Here is a 14,222-nt window from a genome sequence, read left to right on the forward strand (position 1 = left end):
ATTTTTGTTTTAGTATTTAGTGTCAGTCAAAAGAAAAAAATAAAAGAAAGTGAATATTTGGTATAGGTATTTGGAATTGTTCACATTCATACTGGTATAGTCAGCACCTTCCTTCAGTAGTATTCCCAAGCAGGCATGCTTCTCTCGGGGTTACTCTGTATTCTAGCTTACCATTAGGTTAAGTTCCTCTTCCTCAATGCCCTATTATAGGAGGTGAGTTTAAGTAGGTAAAGTTACCTCAAATGTCTACTTAGAGTTATTTATATTTTGTAAAGGTAGCCCTAAATATATATGCTACTTTTCAGTATTTGTGTCAGACTTCCATTTTACTTTAAAAAAAAAATGTGAAAAGTCCTTACCCTTGATGGTACAGTCAATTAATAAGTACCAGTATGATATGTCCTTCATAGGATTTAACTTCTTAGGAGGCTTACCTGTATATCTTATTGAGAATGAAGATGCTATAATTTTTAAAAACCAAAATTGTCATTAGAGATTGTTTTTTGTTTTTACCATTTGTCATTAAGTTTTTATTTTCTTAATTTCTGTCTCATTATTTTTGAATCATAAATTCATATCCTCTAGCAATACCAAGTGCAAGGTCCACATGACATTTCTTAGACCTGAACCATTTTCTGGATAAGTATTGGGACTGCTTGAGTTATAATTTTGATTCTTTAATATTAACTATGATAATAAAATGTATTTATCTTTGCTTAGTGATTGAAGGGAAGGTCTAAGAAAGTAAGATAGTTCATGAAGAGGAGTCACAATTTCTAGGGATATATTTTCTATGGAAAAGAAACCTAAACAGAAGAGGGAGGAGGTAGGGATGGGGACAAGGAATTGAAACTAAGGAAGGAAATTGGAATTAAGAGTGGTCAGAGGTAAGAGGAGAGCCCAGAGAGTGTAGCGTGTTGAACTTATTATAGTATCAGATGAATAATTCTACTGGTGGCTATATTTATTGAACCCTCACTATGTATCAGACACTTTATAAAGCATTTTGCATGCATCTCATTTTCTATAAAGTGAGCATATAATTTATTATTTAATATATGTGATTATATCAAGTGTGATAAGTTAATTTTATGTTTTTAATGACTACATGCACAATAAAATAATCATAAACAGTGGCAGTAGCAACACATTTAAAGGACGCCTCATTAGACTGTCACATTCAATTTCCTGACTTTAGCTAAGTAGATTAAGCCTTGAAAGAAAAAGACTTTTTTCACCAAACTTTATGCAAATAGGAAGAACACAATTTGTAACTGGAGTCCAGCTGCTTGTGTTACGATAATCATGGAATATAATCTAAGAGCATGTGTCTACTTGTTGTAGTAGGACTTGAAAAAAATGAAATAGTTTTGAGGAATGTAGGTTACTAGATCAATTAACATTAGCTTATTAACATACTCCATTACTGCCCTTCATTTGATATGTTATCCCATATACTTATATGTACATCAGGTTTTCTAACTTTTTAAAAATAAAGACGGGGTCTCACTGTGTTGCCCAGGCTGGTCTCAAACTCCCAGACTCAAGCAGTCTGCCCACCTTGGCCTTCCAAAATGCTAGGATTACAGGCACGATCCACTGTACCCCGCCTCTAATTTTTTTTCATAATCCTGCCATGGCTTATATAATTTCTTCTTTTTTTTGAAGCGGAGTCTCGCTTTGTCACCCAGGCTGGAGTACCATGGCGCACTCTTGGCTCACTGCAACCTGTGCCTTCTGGGTTCAAGTGATTCTCCTGCTTCAGCCTCTTGAGTAGCTGGGATTACAGGTGCACACCACCATGGCCGGCTAATTTTTTGTATTTTTAATAGAGATGGGATTTCACCATGTTGGTCAGGCAGGTCTCAAACTCCTGACCTTAGGTGATCCACCTGCTTCAGTCTCCCAAAGTACTGGGATTACAGGCGTGAGCCACTGTGCCCAGCCACATATTTTTTTTTTTTTAAACCAACACTTTACCCTGACAGATTTTATGATTCTTATATAAAAAAATATATACCCAGGGTTTCAGTACTAAGGAACGAAAGTGATATATTTCCTTCTTAGAAATTTTACTTTTAGTAGTTCACATTTCTTTAACACCTTTTAATGTGCTGGGCATTGTTCTAAGAATGTTACATGTATTATTTCATTTGAGCCTCACAATAATCCCACAAGGTAGACACTATTATTAATTCAGTTTTTAAAAGTGAGGAAACAGGCAGAGAATATTTTGCCCTTGCTTACAGAGTATCTAAGCCGTGACTTGAAAAATTACCACTGTCAGTCCAGTTGAGCAAACATTTGAGTAACTTTACAGTGGACATGGTGATGTCAGAGATACAAAGATAAATACATGGTGACTATTTGCACGAAGCTTATATTCTTGAGTATTAACTTACACATCTTCGTATTAATTTTCTATTGCTGAATGACATTACCCCCAAATTCAGCAGCTTAACACAAGACACATTTATTTTCTCATACAGTCTCCGATGGTCAGGAATGCTGGTTCTGGCTCAGGGTCTTACAGTGTCCAGTCAGGCTGTCAGCCAGGACTACTGCATTCTCTGCAGACTTACCTGGGGCTGGGGGGTCAGCTCCCAGGTGCATTCCTGTGGCTCTTGGCAGGTGGTGGGAGGCCTTCTCCATAGGGCTGCTCACAACATGGTTTTTTCAGAGTGAGATCACACACATGGATACAGACACACAGAACAAGAAACCAAAACGGAAGCCACAGTCTTTGATAGCCTAATCTTGGAAGTGATACACCATCCTGTCTGCTGTATTCTGTTGGTCATACGCAGACCAGCTCTGGAACATTGTGCAAGCAGACTGCACAAGGGTGTGGTGGGGACTCCTTGGGGCCTGCTCAACACTGGCTAAGACAGTCTTAAAGGTGGGTATGGGGAGAAAGGAATGAGGCTAAGGGAAGACTAGGGACATCATAGCAGGTGAGGGGATGAAGTGTCTGTAAAAAACAAGGTGGTTAGAAAAGCAAAAAGCTGTCTTGATAGGTAGAATCATGTTTAAATAGCACAGTCTAGCATTTTCAAGGATTAATCCTGATATTTCTTGATTATGAGTTATATGCCAGTCTCTGTGGTAAACACTGACGAACAGAAGTGAAAATGTCAGTCATCAGTAAGGAGCTCAGTGATCTGGAGAAGCTAACCTTTAGATTGAGTAGTTCTTTTGTGGCTTGTTGAGTTCAGAAGAACCAGGCAATGGAATTGTAAAGACAGCACAAGAAGAGGTAGAGGGTGGAGGAGGAACCTGTTTCTGGGAGGGTAGAGAGGCAGGAGAGGTGAACTGCCTATGGGTTGGTACTACCAGGACATGATTATGTTGCTGCTCTTGGGTGCCTTGGATAGCAAAGATGTTTTCATCAGTAACATGAAACTGGATTTTCATTATACAGTTTTTTCCTTGTATCACTCCCTACCCATGAATTACTTGAATCTGTCGTGGTTTCCAGGCCTACATATCAGAATCACCTGGAACTTTTCATACAGATCCATGGCTCCAGTCGATATATGTGCAATTAGGATCTTAGAACAAGGCCTAGGATGCTGCATTGTAAACCAACTCTTGAGGAGATTTTGTTATTGAGAGCTTAGGGGTTTTGAACACCCGATTTTAAAAAAAGTTTTTTTTGTAATAGACTTATAGCTATCTTGTGTATAATAGTTAATATGGGAGATTGAGACTTATTAAAATTCAGTATAAATGACTCACTTATTTCTAAGAGCATATAATAACCCATTTGTTTAAAAAAGTGACTGTCTTTTAACAGATTATATTAAATTTATCTTTTGAGAATGTTTTCTTCATTTGTATGTGGTATTAGCCATAGAAAATTATCCTTATTAAATTATAATACAGTTAGTTATCCCTCAGTATTGTCATCCAAAAGACCACTGGGCTGGCTGAGTAGTAGAAAGGATAGTTTTATCAGCAGTATGCATTTGCAAACCAGGAAGAGACAGTCTCTGCCATGTGCATGTGCATGTGCAGAAGACACTGTATCTTCATAGAAGGGAAGTTGAGTTGGGTTTTATTGCCTCTCAGAGTTTGTATTACACAATAGAGTCATACATATTCAGCAGGTTTGGGGGAAAAGCTATACATATTTATGAGAGGAGCTGAGTGCATGCTCAGTGGGTAAACATGTGTAACATGCATTCTGTGTTTACTTTGGGGCAAGGTTTTAGCATTAAAATAAGGTAGAATTTGACTACGTCAAAAGGTGAACTATGGGACGCAAAGGCAGTCTGTGCGCAGTCTCTGTGGTATGCTATAACTGTTAGAGACTGGCTTAAGGTCTACAATTGCTTATCAGAAAAGAATGTTTGTAAGGCTGGTCCTGTGTCTAATCAGAGTTGTGGTCTGGGTTGTAAATCAGTTAGGGGTGGTCTGATAGCTCCTATTGTCAGGGAGTTTAGAGCCATAGGACTTTAGAAATTTGCCATGCCACCTGGGCCCTGAACCCTTGACCTGTAGGTAACTTTGCTTCCTTAATCTTAGGGTCAGTCTTAGTTGATAAAGAAGTGTCTATTTTGGTCTCAAAGTATATATGGAGGATTGATTCTAGGACCACTGCGTATACCAAACTCTTGCAGTGGCCCTGCAGGACCCCTGGATGTGAAAAGTCGACCCTGCCTGTAGGCGGGTTTTGCATCCTGAGAGTATTTTTGCTCCATGTTTAATTGAAAAAAAAAAATTCCACATGTATGTAGACTTGTGCAGTGCAAACCTGTGTTGTTCAAGGGTCTACTGTATCTTAAAAATTCTAAACATTTTAGTTATATTAAATCTGAAGTATATGGGAGAATCAAACGTTAAAAATGTTGATGTAAAAATGTTAGGTGAGCAGCTATTGGAATTTCCACCTCCCTTCTTGGGTAATTGGAGTTCTGCTATTTTTTTTTTTTCCTAAAAATAAAGATTTTAAAGAAGTAATAGAATCCTTGAAAGTCATGTATTTCCCAGGCCTGTTTCCTCACTTATAATACTATCTAATGTAAACAGTTTTCATATTGATTAAAGGAGAGCTGATCTAGAAATGTTATGAGTTAAGAAAAAAAGTTTAGAAGTTTTACTAGGAGTTAAGAAAAATGTATGCATTTGTACATAAACTTGTTTCTTTAATCTTTCAAGTTAAGCAACTTTCTTTTTCAAGTGGGACTTCTTCAGACTTTTAATATACTTATTTGTAGGGTAAGGTTTAGAACCAAGAAAATCTTTGCTCTCTGAACACCTCTGACCTCTTAGACTTAGGCCTTCTTGAAATATGGTTTGGGAAACTTGATTCAATATTTAAAGATTCCTTCCAGTTATGAAATTCTCTCTCTCTCTCTTTTAATCCCAGTACAGCATAAGTACTTCCTTACAATTAGTCAGAATGATATTTAAGGTGTGATTACTGTGACTTTACTTTGCATTATTTGCAGTTTTCCTGGTTATGCTTGTATTTCCTGATCTGTCATTCATTTGGTCACCTATTTATATTTAGTTTCAGGAATGTATTATATTGAGAATTTCATTACAAGTTATGCTCATTGGTGTAAAAAGTTTAATGTTCAGTACTTAGTATAAATATCCCATGGAAATATTATATCATGAGATTGTAAAACATTTTATTCTTCATTGAGAAGATTTTTTAGGTCAGTGATTCAAAAAACCATGAATCAAAAAAAATATTTTTTGTATGATACATATAATTTAAGATGCTTGAGGGCACACAATAACAATTAAAACCATTGTATAGTTACTGTTACAATTTCATACTAGCTTCAGATTTTGACATTTAATCCTTACACTTTTTATCTGAGTAAAAATCACTGGAATTATAATTGATTAATTATTCAGTTAATCAGTTATGGGGAAGAACAAATTGAATGGCATCTTTTAGGAAGATAGTGCTGTGGCTTAAATATAGAGCAATTTTTGAACTATTTTAAATAGCTTTAACCTGATTTCTTTAAAACAAATGATATTTTGATTGGTTTTAATTAAAAACCTGTTTTTCTAAGGATCGTCTTCTATTTAATTATGGCTATTGTTATTTACAGTTTGAAATTATATAATTAGCAAGCAAAAGGGTATTTTAGTTTAAGTGGGTAATAAACAGTATCGCCATGAATTTTAAGATGGGCACTATGTTAAAGCAGCTCTTGTGAAGGTGTCATAATTAAGTTTAAAAGCTAGTATTTCTGCTCTCAAGAGGCAAAAGTAGAAAACTATTAAATATCTACAGTAGCTTTACCTTATGTATTAAATGTGGTTGCAGTTGATAAATACAATTTATTTTTAAATCTGGTTGAAATGTTAGATTAAAAATAAGAAGAAAATGTCTTTTATGTTTACCTTCATTTTAGCCTTCTTTGTTGATTATTTCTTGGTGTAAAGTTTGCATCTGGTATCATAATCCTGTCTAAGGAGCTTCCTTCAATATATTTTGTAGCATAGATCTTCTGACAGTTGATTCTCCGAGCTTTTTTCTTTCTGACAAATAAATGTTCATTTCACCTTTAGTTTTGAAAGACATTTCTCTTGGATATACATTTCTGACTTTATAGTTTTTTTTCCCCTTTCAATATTTTAAAGATGTCACTCTATTGTCTTCTGGCTCAGAAGTTTCTGATAAGAAGTTTCCTTTACTTTTTATATTTGTTCCACCGTTTGTAATATGTCTTTTAACCTCTGACTACCCTCAGTATTTTCCCTTTATCTTTGGTTTTCACTCATTTCACTATGATGTGTCTAGGTGTATGTGTGGTTTATTTTTGTTTTGTTGTTTTTTGGTTCTTGGAAGTGGGAGGTATTTATCTTGCTTAGGATTCTGTGAGAGTCTTGGATTTGTGGTTTGATGACTTTTATTATTTTTGGAAAATTTTTAGCCACTTTCCCTTCAGGTGTCTTTTCTTCTCCATTGTCTCTTTCTTATTCTGGACCCCAATTACATATATGTTAAACCATTTGAAATTGTTCCATATCTTTTTCTCTAAACTTCTGGCATTTTCATTTGGCTCTTAGAATTTCCATCTCTACTGAGATTCCCCATCTGTTCATGTGTGTTGTGTGCTGCTTCCCCTAGAGACGTTAACGTATTAACAATAATTATTATAAAGTCCATGTCTGGTTATTCTACAAACTGGGCCATCTCTGACTCTGGTTCTATAGATTGCTTTATCTCTCAACAGTGAGTTGTTTTTCCTGTTTTTGAGTGCTGCTTATAATTTTTTAATTGAAAAATCTCACTAAAGACTGAGGTACATAATGTTTATGTCTGGAGATGGTCTGTTGCTTCTGTTAGACCAACAGTGTGAGAGTTGATTTAATCTACTTAAGAGTTGAGCTGAATTTGAATTTAGTGGTTGTGGTTCCCTTCAGTGCACCGCACGCTTCACATTCTCTGAAGGTTGCTGTTGTTGCCTTGTGTTTAGGGTGGGAGCTCTGTACTGCAGGGTTATTCTCGGTGGCCATGCTCCATTGTAGCTTTTAGCCATTTGTTCACAACTGTGCCTCAGAAGGGGCCTCCCCCAGTGGTGGAATGCTGATGCTTGTTACTTGCTGCTGGGCTCCTGAGGGGAGCTGTCGTGTTTTTGTGTTAGGCATGCTCTGTGTATGGGGATCTCGGAAAGTGGGGAGCTTTGTCAGCATTCCTGCCTTTCTGAACCACGGTGGCCAAACTCTTCTTACATCCGTGATTGTTCTTAGGCGGAGTTTCCCGTTCTTCCATCAGCAGTAACAGACCTCTGCTTGGAATTGGGTCCTGGATCCTGGATGGTTTTCTGCTTTTCCCCCAGGAATAGAGGTTTTATTCTTCTCCCCTTCCCTGAACTGGAGTTCTGTTATAGCTTTGCCTGTCCCTTTAGGGTGACAGGATTTGCTGCCCTCCCCTAATGGCTAAGACTTTTGCCTTGAATAAGAGAAGGGTCGCAAGAAGCAAGATTTCTGTTTCCCCAGCAGCCAGTGTCACCTCCCGCAGGCCTACACTGCCAGTGGTGGCTCTCTCCAGTCCCGGCCTATGATCCAGTCTTTCCAGGGAGCACCCAGTAGAGACCTGTGGAAAAGCACTTGCAAGCGAGTGTGCATTTGTGTGTGTCACTTGTGTCATTAACTCAAGGCTGGTATGTTAACCCATGCTTGGTCTTTAACAATCTGTAAAAATTGTAGCGGATTTCTTCTTACACACTTGTATGTTGCCCACTGCCTGCTCTTGTGCTTTACGAGGTAACACGTGTCCCCCACTTTTTTGCATCCTCACCTCACTAATGAGCTAAGGAAAAGTTATTATTTTATAATTTTATCTTTTTCTCATTGGATGGGAGTGACATTTTTTGCAACTTTTTATATTAAAATTTAAATAGAATAACTGAACTGTTTTAGTAATCATAGATTTTAAATTCAACAAAATCATGGATTTAAGAAAAAATCAGGGACACTACAAACCTGAAATTAATGCATGCTGGGCTTAATACCTAGGTGATGGGTTGTTAGGTATAGCAAACCACCATGGCACACGTTTACCTATGTAACAAACATGCACATCCTGCATATGTACCCCAGAAATTAAAAAAATAAAATAATTTTAAAAAGAAATTTAGATATTTTTAGAACATGGTCAGTAGTGTAATTGTGCAGGTAATCTTCACATTTTTGTACTTGTTATTTTCCTACTTTTAGTTTCTTTACTGCTTGCTTCTCACCAACGTTTGAACTGTTTGGTAGATGGACTAAACGTACGTTTTTATACTCCCAAACCTAATGGAATTATCATTTATCCAGGTGTTCACACAAGAAATCTGGGAGGCCAGATATCACACCTCCCTCATCTCTATCATCCAGGCCATCTGCAAGTTCTAAATATTTCTCAAATTATTTTCAATCCCAAGTCCAGTACAAAAATCCAGGCCTTAATTTATCTTTGTACTCTTTAAAATTGTTATTATTTACTCATTTATTATCATTACTTTTTTTTTTTTAAATAGTGACAGGGTCTCTTTCCATTGCCCAGGCTGGAGTGCAGTGGCACGATCATAGCTCACTGCAGCCTCAAACTGCTGGGCTCAAGCAATCCTCCTGCCTCAGCCTCCTGAGTAGGTGGGACTATGGGCTTATGCCACCACACCTGGCTAATCTCTTTGTACTCTTGAAATATTCTTATAGTCTCTCATCTCCATCCAGTCCCACTTTTCCATATCTACCAGAGTCATCTTTTTAAAAGGAGATATGATTCTATAACTTCTTTATTTAAAGCCTTTATTGGGTCCCCATAATCTTCAATTTTCACCAGAATTCTTCGTTCTGTATGGTCTATAAGCCTCTCCTCTTTCTTTACCAAAATTACTGGCTCTAGCCAGAGTAATTTTGACTTGTTTTTACTCAGTGTTTTTTAGACATCTAGAGAAATTCATACCACTGTAATTTACAGCCTCATCTTTCAATATTTTTTTATTTTAGTCAAACCCAGAGTTCTTGCAATTTCATATTCTCTATTATATACAATTTCATGATTTGAACATTGTGTTTTAGAGCAGTGGTTTCTCATTCTTGGCTGTACAGGAGCATAAGAAACGTTTAAAATTGGGAAACTTTCAAAAATTCCAGTGCCCAAGCTACATCCTAAACCAATTAAATCAGAATGTCTGCAAGTGGTATCAAGGCATCATTAATTTTAGGCTCTCCCAGGTGACTCCAGCATACAGCCAAGTCCCACCTCCCACTCCCCACTCTTACTGCACCTTCAACATGATTATCTAATTTGTTTAAATCTTGTTAATTTTTAAAAAATTCATGTGTGGTGATGACTCTTCTTGGGACCTTTCTTGACAACCCACATCCTTGCGCAGGGCTGTGTACCCCATAGCATAACCTGCATACTGTACTCTTTAGAAGCTGAAGAATTAGAACATATGTAATTGAAATATCATTAATTGAACACTCAAAGTGCCAACTCTTCATAATATATGAAACCACCTTGACTGTAATTTTCAATGGGGGATGGGACAGCCAAGCCCAGCCCAGGAGTCAGCAAACTTTTTCTGTAAATGCAGTATTCTGCTTTTAGCAGTAGTATTTTATTTTACTTAAATAGAAAATGTAGTAAATATTAATATTTTTGGCTTCATGGGCCATATAGTCTCTGTCACAATTACTCAGCTCTGCCATTGTAGCTTGAAAGTAGTCATAGACTACTATGAATGAGTGTGTCTGTTCCAATAAAACTTTATGAACACTGAAATTTGAGTTTCCTCTGATTTTTACATGTCACAAATTATTGTTCTCTCTATATATTTTTTTCTTTTCTTTCTTTCTTTTTTTTTTTTTTTGAGATGGGGTTTCACTCTGTCACCCAGCTGTGGTGTGGTAGTATGCTCATGGGTCACTGCTGCAGCCTTGACCTCCTGGGCTCAAGTGATTCTCCCGTCTCAGCCTCCTGAGTAGTGAGGACCACAGGAACGCACCACCATGCCTGGCTAATTTTTTTATTTTTTTGTAGAGATAGGGCCTCATGCTGGTCTTGAACTCCTGGGCTCAAGCAGCCCTCCTGCCTCAGTCTCTCAAACTGCTGGGATTACAGGAGTGAGCTACTGTGCCCAGCTTCTTGATTTTAAAAAATCATTTCAAATCTAAAAACCGTTCTCAAAGACTGTGCAGAGTCAGGTGGTAGGCTAGATGTGGCTCATGGGCTATATGTTGCCACCCCTTCATCTGTATAACACTTTTTCAAATTGTAAATGTATCATCTCTCTGAGAGTCTAATCCCCTATGTGGGACATGTCCCCAAATTCAGAAGTCGTTGCTGTGAGAAAATGGGAGCAAGTTCTACACTGGATTTGCTGGTGTAACAAAAAACTGGAAATAACCCAATTTGGACACAGATTATTTAAATCTATAATATGGAGCATTTCTATAAAGAAAGTTGTGGTATAAAGAAATAATATATATGAGATATATAAATGGTATTTTCAGCTTGATTTCTAGAATGTTTAGTATACAGTAAGTGTTCAGTATTGACTTGCTAATGACTTTTAGTAGAGAAGTTGGATTCTCTGTATTTTTGAGGATTAAAAAAATAATTAGTCTCATGAGATAGGTTTTGTTGTTTTAATGACTTTTGGAGTTTTAAAAAAATGCCTCTTATGTAACTTTATCCTAGAGTAGTGATTTCTGTCTCTACTGCATACCCAGTATGCAGTCGTTCTCATGAGCAGCCCAAGTGTATTAGATGCTCTACTACACTAATGGTTATTAGTGTAGTAGATAACTAATGGTTATTAGTGTAGTAGATAACTAATGGTTATTAGTGTAGTAGATAACTAATGGTTATTAGTGTAGTAGAGCATCTTCTCCTTTGATAAAGAATAGAATGAGAGCCAGGCATGGTTGTACATGCCTGTAGTACCAGCTACTCAGGAGACTGAGACAGGAGAATCATTCGAGCCCAGGAGTTTGAGTTCAGCCTGGGCAACACAGCAAGACTGCTATCTCTTTAAAAAAAAAAAATGAAAAGCTAATTTCTAAAAATATTATATTTGCAGTAAAAATGTGTGTAAAATATTTCAGACTGGTTGTTTAAAATAGTAAATAATGTATAAAATAGTGTCGTTCATCTCATATCTCTAAAAGATAGCCATTGTTAGGTATTCTTCCATTTGATTATACGTTTTCTGTACAGATATGAAAATGTACTTTTAAAAATAGGATTATACAATACGTACCATTCTTTAACTTGTTTTTATCAGTATTTTTTAGACATCTAGAGAAATTCATTTCTCATAAATAATGTCGAAGGATTAAAAACAAAAGCACAGAAGATAATTTTTTAGTGGCTTGGCAACCAGAGCTGATGAAAGTTACAGATTGGGAGCAGAGCTATTTCTAGTATTGTTTGGAGGCTGGAACAGATCATAACTCTGCTGCCTTTCACCCCACCAAAAAGTAACGCACTGCAACAATCCAGACAAAATTAGTCCAAGGTGAGGATTATAGATAGTCTGGAGTGGGGAATTGTTACAAAAGGAATTTCTGAGATATGTTCAGAAAGAAGGGATATTCCCTTCCAGAGAATCATGGTGATTATAGGCATGAGATGTTTCAACGTTTCTGTTTTGTGTATTACATTTTTTAAATGTTTGTTTTGTGTTTTTTTCAGCACTAGCAGAGTCTCTCTGGCTTTCTCCCTTCATTGTCACCCATTTGCTAGAAGCTTGGATGAGGTGGGGTACGGGTGGAGAGAGAAAACTGTGAGCCTCTGGGTGTTCACTTTAGCATAGACAGTTTAAGGAAAGGCTGTGATAGTCCACTCCTGTTTTTTTACTAGGTGTTCTTCTTCCCAGGATCTTAGGCATCTGCTTTTGCTCTAGTCCTTAGGATCCTGCAGTTCTCTTCACCTGAACTAATCCAGTAGGTTTTATGTATTTGCCAATAGTGATTGGGCTTTCGACAGTCTTGCTTATCCAGAGTTGATCAAAATCTTTAGAGGCCCTGTTCACTCAGGAGGTTATGTTGATCTGTCAGGTAATTCAAAATAATAGTAATAACACAAAACCTAACATAACTGTAAATATTCTCAAGATAGTCCATTTTTTCCATCATAAAGAGTATGATTTTTTAAAAGAGAGAAAGAAATGTAAAAGTAAATCTGACATTAGGGTACTTTGTTGATGTTGAGTCTGATGAAGGAATAATCCTGGACTGGTCATTGGAGGACCATTTAAGATTCTGTTTTAATTTTATGATTATTTTTATGCCTTTGGTTTTTATAAAACATTAAACTGAAATTTTACTTTGCCTTCTATTAGGTAGATTTATTGTTGAGATCATAGCTACATATTCAGTAGTCAAACAACACTACTTTTTTTATAATGTCAGATAATCTCCTGTTCATAGTGTTAAGTATAGTCAATAAATTATTTCCTCTAATTGTATTATAAGAACTTTTTAAATGGGCTCGAGGTACAAGGTGGATTGTTGACTTTTGTACTGAAAAGTCTGTGGTTGTTGCAGAGCCTTTCCTTGTCTCAGGGTAAATTGAGAAAAGAGCTCCCTTGATGAAAATATACACCCCCATATTATACTCCTTTATATTTTTACTTTATTAGGTTCACTTAGGAAAACTGTATCTTTCAATATGCAAATATCTTCTGAGCAAGTTGGGGTTTTTAAATTTTAATGTATTTATTATAAATTGAAGCCATGTGTTTGAGAGTGATGGTCTGAAATACTGTTTGCCTGAATGCTGGAAGAGAAAAGCCTCTAAAAGGCAAACACTCTATTTTTCCGTAATCACTAGCTTCTATCTCTTATGCCATTGAGAAGCATGCATGGTAGCTTAACACACACTGTAAAATATATCAGATGTCTCTTCTTTGAAATAATTTCAAATTGCCTGAGTCCATTCTATGTGCCAATTCTTAAGAATTTGGCAGGGTAAAGCTGATTTTTAAAAAAATCTTTCTATTCCCTCTTTCATTTTTTAAAATTAAACTTTTTATTTTGAGATTTTAAGAATCGCAGTTGTAAGAACCAACACGTAGAGAGCTTATGTACTCTTTATCCAGTTTGCCCAATAGGAACATCTCAGAAATCCACAGTATATCAACCAGGATATTGACATTGATGCAATCCACCAACCTTATCCAGGTTTTGCTAGTATTTCATGTACACTTGTACTCTTCTCTATATGTATTTAGTTCTATACAATTGTATCACTTACATGTATATCCACCACTGTAGTCAAAGAAGAAATCCATTACCACAGAGATCGCTCAGTTGCTTTTTAATAACCATACCCTCCTTCCTTTTTAAGGAGTTTTTGTTTTGTTTTAAAATTCTTAGTCATTTGTGGTCTTGACCTAATTATTTTTCAAATTTATATCCATGCTTTTAAATTTTTTACCTTTTTAAAAAAATTAGTAAAAACATATCTGATGAAACACACTCACTGTTGGCTGGTCGTGGTGGCTCACACCTGTAATCCTGGCACTTTGGGAGGCTGAGGCACGTGAATCACCTGAGGTCAGGAGTTCGAGACCAGCCTGGCTAACACGGTGAAACCCTGTCTCTACTAAAAATACAAAAATTAGCCAGGCATGGTGACGGGCACCTGTAATCCCAGCTACTTGGGAGGCTGAGGCAGGAGAATCGCTTGAACCCAGGAGGTGGAGGTTGCAGTGAGCTGAGATGACTCCATTCCAGGCACCCCTCCACCC

General features: G+C 36.7%; 1 protein-coding gene across 1 annotated transcript in view; it reads left to right on the forward strand.

Moving 5' to 3' along the window:
* TMEM170B (transmembrane protein 170B) overlaps positions 1-14,222 on the forward strand; it is a 39,482-nt gene that overhangs the window by 9,521 nt on the left and 15,739 nt on the right. The window lies entirely within an intron of this gene.

Source organism: Papio anubis, chromosome 6 (assembly GCF_008728515.1).
Source record: "Papio anubis isolate 15944 chromosome 6, Panubis1.0, whole genome shotgun sequence".
NCBI classification, from domain to species: domain Eukaryota; kingdom Metazoa; phylum Chordata; class Mammalia; order Primates; family Cercopithecidae; genus Papio; species Papio anubis.